Source organism: Macrotis lagotis, chromosome 1 (assembly GCF_037893015.1).
Source record: "Macrotis lagotis isolate mMagLag1 chromosome 1, bilby.v1.9.chrom.fasta, whole genome shotgun sequence".
Lineage (NCBI taxonomy): Eukaryota > Metazoa > Chordata > Mammalia > Peramelemorphia > Peramelidae > Macrotis > Macrotis lagotis.
In genome coordinates this window covers 152,707,713-152,721,329 of record NC_133658.1, presented here as the reverse complement: position 1 = coordinate 152,721,329, position 13,617 = coordinate 152,707,713, and the positions used below count along the sequence as shown (strand labels likewise).

At 37.3% G+C, this 13,617-nt stretch overlaps 1 pseudogene; it reads left to right on the top strand.

Moving 5' to 3' along the window:
* Positions 1-13,617, top strand: part of LOC141517287 (T-complex protein 1 subunit zeta-like) — a 44,104-nt pseudogene that overhangs the window by 21,153 nt on the left and 9,334 nt on the right.

The following is a 13,617-nucleotide window of genomic DNA, read 5'->3' as shown; positions in this document are numbered from 1 at the left end:
AGTTTTCCTCTGATTCAGGTAGCATTTTCCTTGGCAGGAAATGACTAAATACCCTTCATTTTTAACAATTGGATTACTTACTTATGGGAAGAATATGAACTTTTGATGCAGTGGAATTACAAGTGCAATTCATCCACTGCCAATATTCCTTTATCATTATTAACTACTGTGCTGCTTTGAAGTTAAATATAAAGAAATGATATTTAGTAAAGGAATATGGGTTTAAGATTCCAATTTCTATTTGGTTTATTCTTCTTTGCACTGGAGAAAATAACATCTAACTTTTCCTCTGGTACAGTGAAAATCTGGGGCAATGACACCATAAGGTGTTTTAAGAGAGGTGGCACCTGTTACCCAAAATGTATGGCATGGCTAAATCCTGTAGGAACCTGTTCTGAAAACACATTCATTTGTTGCGTGAAAAAACACAATAAAGCCAAGGAGGATCAGAAGAAAAAGAAGATTAAGGAAATGAAGAAGAACAGACATGCTTTTTGAGGCTAATTTTTTTAAATTCTAGTTTTTATAAAAAATTAAAAAAAGATCATCTTCCATCTGCCTTCTGTCTTTTTTCCTCGACTTTCCTCCTAAAAGAGAAAATAGTAAATGAAATATTCGAGAAGTATGGAGAAGAGAAGACTCATCAAGGATAGGTGTCTAGTCTTCAAATATTTGAAAGACATCAGAAGATGGTAATCCCTTTTCTGTGTGGCTCAAGAAAGCAAAACTAGGACTAGAGTTTGGAGGTAGAAGAAACTATTTTAGCTCAATATATAGAAGAAGAAATTGCTAATAAGAATTAAGAAATGGAATGATAGATAGTTTCCTTGTCATTAGTGATATTTAAACAGAGACTCTCAGAGATATGATTTAGAGGGAGTTTATGCATCAGTCAGAACAGTGGACTAGGATCAGATTGAAGCTTCATTATATTTTACTCTTTCAAGTATCTTATAGACACTTTAACAAATGACTCATCCTTCCCCAACCAAAAAAGAACCATATGTGACACACTTTTAAGTTTGATGTACATTACTAACATTTTCTCCATAATTAAAAAAAAAATTATAATCACAAAATAAATCAAGCACTGATCTGTAGTATTTCTTGATATCCAAAGTGTTAATTTTGGTACAAATTGATTCCAACACCCTCCTGACAATGATCAAGCAAAAGACCATATCCCTTCCCTTGCCTGTACCTGAGTTTCCCCATCTCTCATATGATGACATCATGTTAGACATAGGGTACATGATATATTCAGGAGGACTAGCACCTCCGGTGGTGGGGCTTGCCAAGCCCCTTTTCAGGTTGCTTATCCTTATCAGGTTGCATTAATACTTTTGGTGTCCATTTGATATATCCATCTTTCACTTGTGCCTCCAAGAAGCTATGGCATGTGCAGTGGTCACATCCTGATAAACCATCTCAGTAGAAGAGTTAAACCAGTTTGAGGGTAATCAATAGGTCTCAAACCCATCAATGAAGTGGGAGGGCTCCAAGCATATGAAGACTTCTCCAAGAATAGGCAGACAACAATTTGCTCCAATGACCAAGTTCTGTGAAGCACTTTACAACTTGGTCAGACTTCAGCAGTGCCAAGGTTATTCACTGTATCCTGGGTCATTTTTTTAACTTATCTTGGACTTTGATGATTCAGGAAGAGAAAATGAGGCTGATGATTCTGTGCAACTCTGCTTCACTTAAATCCAAATCATATCTAAGTCAAAACATCACTCCAGGATATTATTGATCCTCTTTGAAAATGAAGGACAGAACTGGACTGAGCCTTCAGGTTTTCCTGAGCTCATGTGGGCTCCAACTGCCTAGACCAACTGGGGCCGGGGGGTAAGAATGCTCTTTGCAGTCAATTGTAGTCTAAAGATCTGGCAGGATAGTGACCTGAACACTAAGAGAACCTGGAACATGTGTGCCTGCATGCATTGAAGAATGTGGGTACAAGCACACCATGGGTGGCCTCTGATCCATGGGAAAGGGCAGCTCTCCCCTACCAGACTTCTGGAAACATCAAGCTCATCAATGATGGCAACATGCTGTTACATGAGATGCAAATTCAACACCTAACAATCTCCTTGATAGTGCAAGTTGCTACAGCCCAGGGTGATATTACTGGTGACTGCACTATTTCAAATGTTCTTATCATGGAAGAAAACTGCTAAAGCGGGCAGACCTCTCCATCTTTGAAGGTCTGCACATTAGAATCATAGCAGAAGGGTTTGAAGCTGCCAAGATGAAAGCCCTTGAAGGCTTGAATAAAATCAAAATAAGCAAGGAAATAGAGAAATTCTCATGGATGTGGCACACCAAAGTTGGTGCTGACCCGGCTGGTGTGCCAACAGAGTTAGTGGTCAACTCAATTTTGACTTGTGAATCTTTTGATGGTAGAGATCATGGAGATGAAGCATAAATTGAAAACTGGCATAACTTTGATCAGAGAACTGATTTGGGTCTATGGTACCTGACATCCTGATATGAAGAAAAGAATAGAAGAAACTTACATTCAAATTCTGGATCTTTTTTTTTTAACAAAAGTGCAGAGAAGAGAAATTAGTAAAGGTAGAAAGGAAATTCATTCAAGATAAAGAAAATAGAACTGAAAAGTGTGTGTTGATTCAGACAAAGGATTTGTTTTTATTAATAAAAAAATTTGATTTATTTTCTTTAGATGCTCTTGCAAAAGAAGGCATAGTAGCCCTCCACAAAGCACAAAGAAGAAATATGGAGAACACTTGGTGGGATGGCTATGAATTCTCTAGACTTAAATTCTGACTGTTTTGGGATATGCAGGATTTGTCTATGAATAAACACTGGGGAAGAAAAGATTCACCTTTATTGAAAAATGCGGCAACACACTGATCTGTCACAAAGTTGATCAAAGGATCAAATAATCACAGGATTGCATAGATCAAGAACACATAAAGAGACATCTGCAAGCTATTAAGAATGCTATTGAAGATGGCAGCATGGTTTCTGGTGCTGATACAATGGTGCTGGTACAATGAAAGCAATTTTTTTAATTATTATTTTGATGATGTTTGTCCTTCATTCTCGAAGACCACAATATCAGCCTCACTTTCTCCTTCAGAGCCATATGGGTTTAATGGTCAAATATGAATCAGGATAATTGAATCTGACCCTGGACAGGAGGCAATCAGGTTTAAGTGATTTGTCCAAGGTTGACTGAGGCCAAATTCGAACTCCTGACTTCCTGACTCTAAGACCAGTGCTCTTTCTATTCATTGCATCACCTGGCTTCCCTTACCAGAGCTGAAACTCTCAATAAACACAAGTTCAATGAAAAGGAAAGGGCCCATCTTGGAGTTTAAACTTTTTCTGATGCATTGCTCATTATTCTCAAGGTTCTTACTCAAAACTCTGGTTTTGACCTTCAAGAAATACTGGTTAAAGTACAGGCTGAATATTCAGAATTAGGGCAACTTGTTGGTGTTGATTTAAAGACAGGTAAGACAGTTAATGCAATCAAACTTGGCATCTGGAAAAACTATTGTATCAAAAGGCAGCTGCTTCTTGCACTGTGATTGCCACCAATATTCTCCTGGTTGAGGAGGTCAGATAACCTAGAATGTCTTTTTTTTGAAAGGCTGAATTGAATCACAGATTTCCATCATCAGTTTAATCATGACGGCCCTATAGAAGAACTTCAAAGTGGAGTTTTCTTCCCAGATTTTCCAAAGAATAATTGTTTTTATATTGTTGCAATAAACCTGGTCTCTAAAACTGAAATTATTGGCCCCATTCAAAATAAGGTCCTAAAATTGATTACAGTATTCATTTTTAAAAATTGCATTGAAGTCTACAATTAAAGCTGTGATCCAACCCTCCCTCTCCCCCCCCCAAAAAAAGAAAAAAGGAAAATGAAGAACAAATAACAATAATCCTAGATGTATAGATGTTTTCTTTAGTATAAGTTTTACTCATTCCTGTAAAGAAAACAGGAAATGAAGAGCTTAAAACATTAAATTCTCTCAGGTCAAGGAAACAAGAACTGCCAAGTCTAAGCAGAAAAGAAATAATGCTAATCTTAAACCAAATATTGTTTTTTTATTGTATTTATGACTTGCCCAAGGTCACAAAGCTAGGCAAATTATTAAGTGTCTGAGACTAGATTTGAACTTAGGTCCCCCTGACTCCAAGGTGGTACTCTATCCACTGCAACACCTAGCTGCCCCTAAACCAAATATTGTTAATTCTAGTGATTCATTGGATTTAGGACTAGAAGTTTCCTGGAAGCTTATGTAGTTGAATTCCTTCATCCTGTTGTATCTTCTGTCTTGAATCTGAAAGCTTGAAGACAAGGGTCTCTCCTCTCAAACTTTCACCAACTCTGTCATATTGTTGAAAAGCATTGAGTAATCAATCTCAATCAATTATGAGTCTTTGAATTACTGGTTACATCCACAATTCTGCTTTGCTCCTAGAGCATAACACCCTCTCTGATGAGGACACACCATGCTGTGCCAGTACCTCCTTTGTCACACAATCTATTCCAAATTTCTTGAGTCCTTGAGAGTGTCCTTGTATCACTTTTTCTGTCTTCCATGTGAGTGCTTGACTTGTTTAAGTTTTCCATAATACAGTCTTTTTTGGCAAGCATATATTTGGCATTTCAACAGCTTGGCCAGCCCATCAGTGTTGCATTCTCTGTGGTAGAATTTGGATGGCTGGTAGATTATTTCTAGTAAGGACCTTGGTGTCTGGTATCTTCTGCCAGATGATCTTCAGAATCTTCTTAAGACAATTCAAATTCAAGTGATTCAATTTCCTGGTATGATGCTGGTGTATTGTCCAGGTTTCACAAGCATATGACAATGAGGTCAGTACAATAGCTCTATAGATTTTAGTTTGGTAGTCAGTCCAATACCTCATCTATTCCACACTTTCTTTCTCAGTCTCCCAAAGACTGAGCTAGCTCTGGCAATATATATGTCAACTGCCAAGGTAAAGGAACTTATTCACAGTAATCAAAACTTCTCCATTTGCTGTAAAAATTTTTTTTGATTATACATATGTTTAATATGGTGCTGGATGGGGAAAAACCCATGATTTCTTAGTGTTAATTGTTAGGCTAAAATTAACATAAGCAGCAGAAAAACGTACTCTGTTGCATCTATGCCTCAGAGACTGGATTGAGTTTGCACGATCATCTGCAACCACAAAATCATGTACCACTACTTTTTCCACTTCAACCTTGACTTGTAGCCTTTACAAGTTGAAGAATCTACTAACAGGTAGCTGACCTTGATGCTGCATTTGTTCTCACTAAAAGCATTTGACAACATGAGGTCTACATAGGGTGAGTTTAGGGAACTCAAGTACCTCTGGTGTGAGGGCTGCTTTCCACCTTTGGTGTCCTATTGATCTACCTCTCACCTGTGACTCCAAGAAGCTGTAGCACACACAGCAATCACACCCTAGTCAAACATTCAGTAGATGGGTTAAGCCAAGTTAAAAGTAACCAAGGGGTCTCAATCCATGTGTGAGTTAGAGGTATGTCTACTTCAAGTATATGAAGACTTCTAACTAACATTAAGGGAAATAGACAGTTTGACAGGAACTATCAAAGGTATCCACAGTTAATATTTACCTATTTGTGCTAAAGGTGCCCATGGAGGTAGAGAAAAAAATGAAACTATAGAAAAAAAATTCAATCTCATTTCCCTCACTCATTTAAATCTTCCTTCCCAACAAAAGTACTCAATACTTTAAAGCAAGGTACTGATTCATTTAATGCATGAATGAATGATTTGCATCTAATTTCTTCCTTCTCTTTATTTTTAGTTTAGGGGTTAGTCAGCAGTGAAATGCTCAAAAAGCAGATGGTAGGAGGGAGGAAGAAGAGAAGCAAAGGGTTTGGATTATTCACAAATGCATATAACCAGTCTCCTTATAATCAAACATTTGATTATCTTAATTTAAATATGATTTTTAATCTGTTTAAAGAGTTTGACATCATATTACTAACAGAGCAAAAAAAAGTCATTTTCTGGCTAGTAAATCCAAATGCCAGAAATTAAAAAGCAGAGCAGTTTTTAAATTGTAGCCCATTATTGGCAAAGGGGAGTATGGAGAAAGTAGAGCTCTAGAAATATCATCAGGATAAGAAAAGGACAAGAAAAGTATAAGACAACCTATGGAAAAAATATCACCAATAATAATAGGACTTTATTATGTACCAAATGAAAAAAAATCATTATAGGGTCCTAGAAATATGAATGGGAAAAAATAGGTATAACAATACTGGATTCTATATGTGATATATATATGTATACATATATGTGTCTTTTACTCAGATCTGTGATTGAATTCCCTCTAGCAATGTAGAATACCAAGTATTGCACAACTTATAGTCTCAGAAAGTTATATGGAATACGAGGAAGTTAAGTGACTTGGTCAAATTCACATATCCAGTATATATCAAAGGCTCTATGACCTTGAGTAAGTCATCTGAACCTGTTTTTTTTCTGATTCTAAGACTGGGTGTCAATGCTCTATACCATACCATTTGATTTACTTCTTACAAAAAAGGTGGAAACGCTATTTGAAGGAAACTAAAAGATTCTTTTGTCTCAAATTGTACCATGTAAAAAAAATTACTACTCAGAGAGCTTTGGCTCTCCTCTCCCTCTCTCTGTACATATACATACTTACATACACATACACACATTAATAAAGGTTTCTTAGACACCCTGGACATATTACTTAACTTCTTTCTGTTTCGGTGTCATCATCTTTAAAATAGGAATCATAATAACTCTTACCTTTTAGGTTGTTATGAGAATAAAGTGAGATACTTACAAAGCACATTGCAAACTTTAAAGTGATATATAAATGGTAGCTATTTCTGTTTTCATGACCTCCTTACTTTCTTATCACTCTCCATATTTTTCCATTCATTCAACAAATATCTAATATGTTACTAAATGTATATAGGCTTATATGTGTTATTGTTGTTCAATCATTTCAGTTGTATCTAATTCTTCATTATCCCATTGCTATTTCCTTCTCCAGTTCATTCTATAGATGAGAAGCCTAAGGCAAACAAGAGGAAATAACTTGACCAGAGTCACACACTACAAGGTTCAAGGTTCAAAAAAGATCTTGATAGTCTGATAGGTCAAACTAATCAAAAATATGATAAATACAAATATAAAGTTCAAGAGATTAGCTGTGCTAGTCAAAGTAGAGCTAAACCACAGAACAAGTGAAAAAGATCTAAAGGTTGGAATTCAATATGCAAATAATGTAAAAAGTCAAAAGTACTAATCAGATACTAAGCATCATTAATAGAGGTAGATATAGTAGAATAGAGTAGTAAAGGGCCAACCTTGGCATCAGGATGACCTAAGTTCATATTCTAGGTCTGGCACATAAAAGATAAATCACTTAATGTCCCAGACTCCAAACAATTCCCTAATATGATAAGTTATAAAACAATTGCCAATCAATCAGCAAGCATTTATGAAACACACACTATGTATTAGATTAGGTTACAAATATAAAGGACAAAGTAATCCTTATTTGAAAGGAGTTCACATTTTAAAAAGTAGCTATATTCATGTAAACACAATAAATATAAAGAAAATAAATATAAAGTAGCAAAAATACAAAGTAATTGGAGGAGCATTAGCAGTTGGGTGGGGATTACGGGAGAAGACCACAAAAGATTTTGTGTAGAAAGTTGTATTTTAGCTGTATCATTAATAAAGAAGGTTGCTATGAGATGTAGGTTAGGAGGGTGTGTATTTAGCACATGAGGAGGGTTGGTTGGTTGGTTCTTGTCCTTGATTATTTAAAGAAGATCAAAATGACATCATTATGGTAGAGATGAATTAGAGTATGTCCAGTAGTGGCTGTGGAATGCTCTATCACAGGTTGGGCACAAATAGTTCATGTGAACACCTGGGTGAGTACTGTAAACTTACATATGTCATGTTTCCCTTAAGCTGCTTCATTTCTGCCTTCCTCATAGAGCGCAGTACCCTCACTGATGAGGGCACACCATGCTGGGTGGTCCTCTGCCAATATATTCCATACTGTACAATCAATCCTAAAGTTCTTCAGTGAGTTCTTCAGGGTGTTCCCATATCACTTCTTCTGACCCCCCCGCCTTGTGAATGCTTGCCCTGTGTGAGTTCTTCATAAAATAGTCTTCATAAAATAGTCCAGCCCATAGTAGTTGCACTCTCTGTAGTAATGTTGGAATGCTTGGCAGTTTAGATGGAGAAAGTTTCTGGTATCTTCTCTTGCCAGGTGATCTTTGGAATCTTCCCTAAGACAATTTAAATGGAAGCAATTCAATTTCCTGGTAGGGTGCTGGTAGATTGTTCAGGTTTTAATTATTAGACCAAAGTTAGCACAACTTTGTTACATCTCAATTTCATAGGCTGCATTGAGTGCATAATCATCTGCCAATTGAAGGTCATGCATCAACACTCGCTCCACTTTAGTTTTGGCTTGTAGCCTTTTCAAGTTGAAGAATTTACCAGCAGTATGGTAGCTGAACATGATGCTGAGTTCATCCTCAGTAAAGGCATTTGAAAACATTATGTTAAAAAGCATGGGAGCAAGGACACAATCTTGTTTCATTCTATTGGTAAACAAGAACATCATCCACCATCCAGAACCTGAGCAAGCATGCCATCATGAAACTGCCATACAATACTGATGAACTCCTTTAGGCAACCAAATTTTGACATAATTTTCCATAAGCCCTCATGATCGATGGTATCAAAGGTCTTGGTCAGATCTACACATGTTGCATATAGACCTCTGTTTTTCTCCTTGCATTTTTCTTGGAGTTGTTGAGCAGCAAAAACTACATTAACTGTTGCTTGACCATTTCTGAAATCACACTGGCTTTTACCTAGGTGACCATCTTCCAGGTAAATGATCAGCTTATTGAGGAGGATTCTGGCAAGAATTTTACCTAAGAGAGAAACACATATGTGATTGTCATAGGACAATATATTTGCTTTACCTATACAGAGATGGACAATGGTGGCATCCTTGAATTCCTGGAGGATAACCTCTTCATGCCATATAACCTGGAAAATTTCAGGCAGTCTTTGTATAAGCATTAGATCCCTTCACCTTTTAAATCTCAGCTAGAATAGAATCAGCATCAGGTGACACATGAAATTTTTAAATGCCCCTTTTTCAATTGGAATTTTGGCTAAAGATAGAATTCATCTTGAGGTAAATAGTCATCTTCTATAATGATTGATGATGGTCTATTAAGAACACTATGAAAGTGTTCTGCCCATCTTTCTAGAATCTTGTGCCTATCACTAATCAATGTGCCTGCATCAGCACTGAGTAGTTGAGATGCACCATGTCTTTGACCCATAAATAGCCTTCAGGGAATCATAAAAGCACTTTGGATTGTTGCTGTCTGCATAAAACTAAAATTCATCTGTCTTCTTACTAAGCCAAGAATCCTGCATCTTTCAAAGCTTCACTTGTATTTTACTTTTGATGGAATCAAATGCTGCCTTCTTAGGAAAGGATGAACTATCTTACTGGTAAACCCTGTGGAGTTCTCATTCTTCATTTAGTAGCTTCAGTATTCCCCCATCATTTTCATCAAACCAGTCTTGATGTTTTTGAGTGTTCTGACCCAGATGAGCAAATGCAGTGCTCTACACTATATCTCTGAAAGCTGCCCTCTCCTTTTCTGTTCTATTGTTGCTCAACAAGTTAGCAAAAAAACAAAAAAACAACAACAACCAGTTCCCTCTCAGAAAAGTACTCTAATCTCTTGACGTTAATTCTACTGGTAGTCATTTTGCCTTGGGGCTGCTGCTTTGGTTGAATATGAATATTTAGTTTGAAGATGAGTCTGTGATCAGTCCAACACTCTGCATCACACATTGCCTTCATTACCCTCAAATCCTGTCTGACTCTTCTCCTTACAATCACATTGTCTATTAGATGTCATTGTTTGCTGTGAGGGTACAACCAGGAAGTTTGTTGCATTTAGATAAATGGAAATCAGTGTTTGTGATGAGAAGGTTATGTGATACATAAGTCTTCTGTAGGTAACCATTGCTGTTGCTGTTTCCAACTTCATTACAATTCCCTGCCACGTCTGATAATGTGAGCCTACAATAGCATTAAAGTCACCTAGAATTATAAACTTGTCCTTTTTTGATACTTTGATGATAAGGATTTTCAGGTCTTCATAATATTTTTCTTTGACTTCATTAGGGTTCATCATGGTGGGAGCCTAGGTACTTATGATGGTGGCTTGGCATTTTCCTTCAAGAGGCAATGTTATTGTCATGAGCCTATTGTTCACTCCTTTTGGTAGACATTCAAGCTTTCTGACTAGATTAGTTTTGATTGCAAAACCTACCCCAGCTTCACTGCGCTGCCCTTCACTGTAGCCACTCCAGGAAACATCTATCCAGCTCCAACTTCAGTAAACTGGTCTTCATTTGTCAGTCTTATTTTATTCAGGACTGCTTATTTGGACATGATTCCTGCTGAATTCTCTTGCAACAAGAGCTATTCATCTTTTAGGTCTATTGGATCTTGCATTATCTATGACTGTATGTGCATTCCATGCACCAGTAGTGAATGGAATTGTCTTTGAAGAAGTTTTTATATTTTTTTTGTATTTGACCACAGGGTGGGATCACTGCCTGCTGAGGTAATCAAACCAGGGTTGGGTAAGCAGACAATTTTTTAAGGACCCTTTTCTAGCCCCTTCCTCACACCAGGAGATAAGCAGTATGATTCTTTTTTATTTTTATTTATTTTTTAGGTTTTTTGCAAGGCAAATGGGGTTAAGTAGCTTGCCCAAGGCCACAGAGTTAGGTAATTATTAAGTGTCTGAGGCCTGACTTGAATTCAGGTACTCCTGACTCCAGGGCCAGTGTTCTATCCACTGTGCCACCTAGCCACCCCTAGCAGTATGATTCTTAAAAGGCTATTGAGACAACCCATGGCTGCTGAATTCCACTGCTGCTCTGAGTGAGGAGATGACCCCATGATCTAAGCAACCTATATGAAGTGTTGTGACTATAGCTCCCAGTGTATCTGCATCTGCTGCCTCATCACTTGCCTGTCACCACAGGACTTTCAGATAGGAATAGTAAATGATATGTGTGATGTCTTCTGATTCATAGGTAATTGGATTTAAATGAGGCAGAGTTGCACAGAGTTGTTAGCCTTATTCTCTCTTCCAAAGTCATCATGGTCCAATGACAAGACAGAGGCAAGATGAATGATGATGGCTCTAGATGTGGTGGATGATCTTGGTGTCTTCAATGTCTAATGAAGCTCTAAGCATTCCAGAGTGCTTACTTCAGCTGCCTTCATGGCAATTGAAATGAACATTCTCATCTTCTCATTCCACCAGGGGAAGACTTCATATGCTTGGAGTAGATACACCCCCTAACTCACCAATGGGTTTGAGACCCCCTAGATAATCCTCAATCTGGTTTAGCCTGTCTGCTGAAAGTCAGTTTAATTTGATAAAAAAAAAATTAAAGGTCTACTATGTACAAGACACATTGTGCTAATCCTGTGGCTTCTAAAGACAAAAATGAAACAGTTCTTGCCCTCAAAGATCTTATGTTCTACTTAGTGGATATACCCATAAATTACATAATATAATTGTATAAATTTGACTAACTGAAGGGACCAAGCTGGGCCTTCACCAGTCATTTTGACTTTTGTCTTGCCATGATCTGGAGGAGAGAATAAGGCTTAACACTGTGATTCTGCCTCACTTAAATTCAATACCTGAGCAAGTCTAGACATCACCTTCTTGATGCTATTGGCCCTCTCCCAAAACAAAGAAAGAATTGAAAATAACAAAAAAAGGAACCAAGAAAGCTTTCATGGAAGAGGAGAACCTCAGCAAAGGATGGAAGAAAACTAAGGATCCTGTCAGATCAGGGGAGAAAGAAAAGGTGTTTAAAGAAGGGGAGGGGGTGGGGTACTGGTTTGCACAAATGTATAGAGGGAGCAGATGGAATGCCAAATTAGGAGAAAAGTTAATCCATTTTGGCTGGAATATAGAATGAGCAAATGGAGAGGCTAGAAAGGAATAGAATTGCAGATGGTCTTCAATGCAAGGTAGAAGAAAAGTTTTAAATCTGGTAAGTGACAATCAGACACCTGCACTTCAAGAAGATGATTAGAGGAAAAGAAGCAGAGAAAACCATTAGGAGAAAATTAGAAGAGTTCAAGCATTAGATGAAGATAGAATTGGTATGGTCAGAAGCAGACAAACTTAAACCATGGTAACTGATTGACTTCTGGGGATGAAGAAAGGAGAGAAGGCAAAGATACCTCTGAGATTATGAGAACTTCCTCAAAAGAAATATGGAAGCTAGAGGGAAGAACAGAGGGTAAATGACCAGTTCTGTTTTGATGAGTTTGAAGTAAAAATGAACACAATAGGCAGTTGGTGATAAAGGAGTAGAATAATGGAAAGAAATTAGACCTGATTGCATCAATGCCATGGAGAAGATAATTAAGCCTTTGGGGCATTTGAATAACTAAGGGAGAGAACATGAAATAGAAAACAGGGGTCATTCAAGTTTAGAGAATAAGAGATGGGTCATGACTTAAAAAAAGTGTGAGTTCATTAGGAGAGACAAGAAGAGAGAGAAGTACTTAGGAAGTCAAAATGGTGGGTAATCACAAAAGCCATAAAGAAAAAAGCTAGAAGAAAGTTGAGGACTGAAAAAGGGCCATCAGATCTAACATTGGGGAGTGACTAGGGATTCAGTGGATAGAGCACCGGCCCTGGAGTCAGGAGTACCTGAGTTTAATTGCCGAGCTGTGTGACCTTGGGCAAGTCACCTAACTCCACTGCCTTGCAAAAACAAAAAAAAATTAAAAGGTCATTGGTAAACTTGGAGAGATCAATTTCAATCAAGTTGGGGGTGGGGGTGGGGATGGAGATCAGAAGTCCATGAAAAGAATTGAGAAGTTGTTGAATGCTGAGGAAATAGAGAGAACGGGTATAGATGACTACTTCTTGGAGTCTGGCAGTGAAAGTAAGGAGAGATATCAGATTATTGTTGGCTAATTAACTGAACTGTAAATAGAAGGAATTAGGATTTTAGTCTGGAGAAGAGAAGACTTTAGTTGTCTTCAAATATCTGATGGGTCACAAAAGGCAGAACTTAAAAAATTAGGTGGAGGCTGCAGAGAAGATTGTGAATCTATATATAATGAAGTTTTGCAAAAACTAGAAAAGTCCAAAAGTAGAATGGACTGCCTTTGAAGGTTTTATTTTTCCCATCTTTGGAGGACTTCCAGAAAATGTTAAATGAAATGTCAGCAATTTTGAGGCGATTCTTATTCATTTATGGGCTGAACTAGATTAACCTCTGAGGTTCTTTTTTTCTGAAAATTTATGGTATTGTGATACTGTGGTTCTAACCTTGGCTATACAACTAAACCCTCCTCTTTATTCTCTGAGTTTCAGTTTTCTTATGTATAAAATAGGAGTATTGGATCCAGTAATCTCAAAGATCCCTTCTACTTCCAAATTTCTATAAGAATAAGAGTGACAATGGGAGCAAAAAAAAAAGGAGCAATGGTGCCAAGTTATTC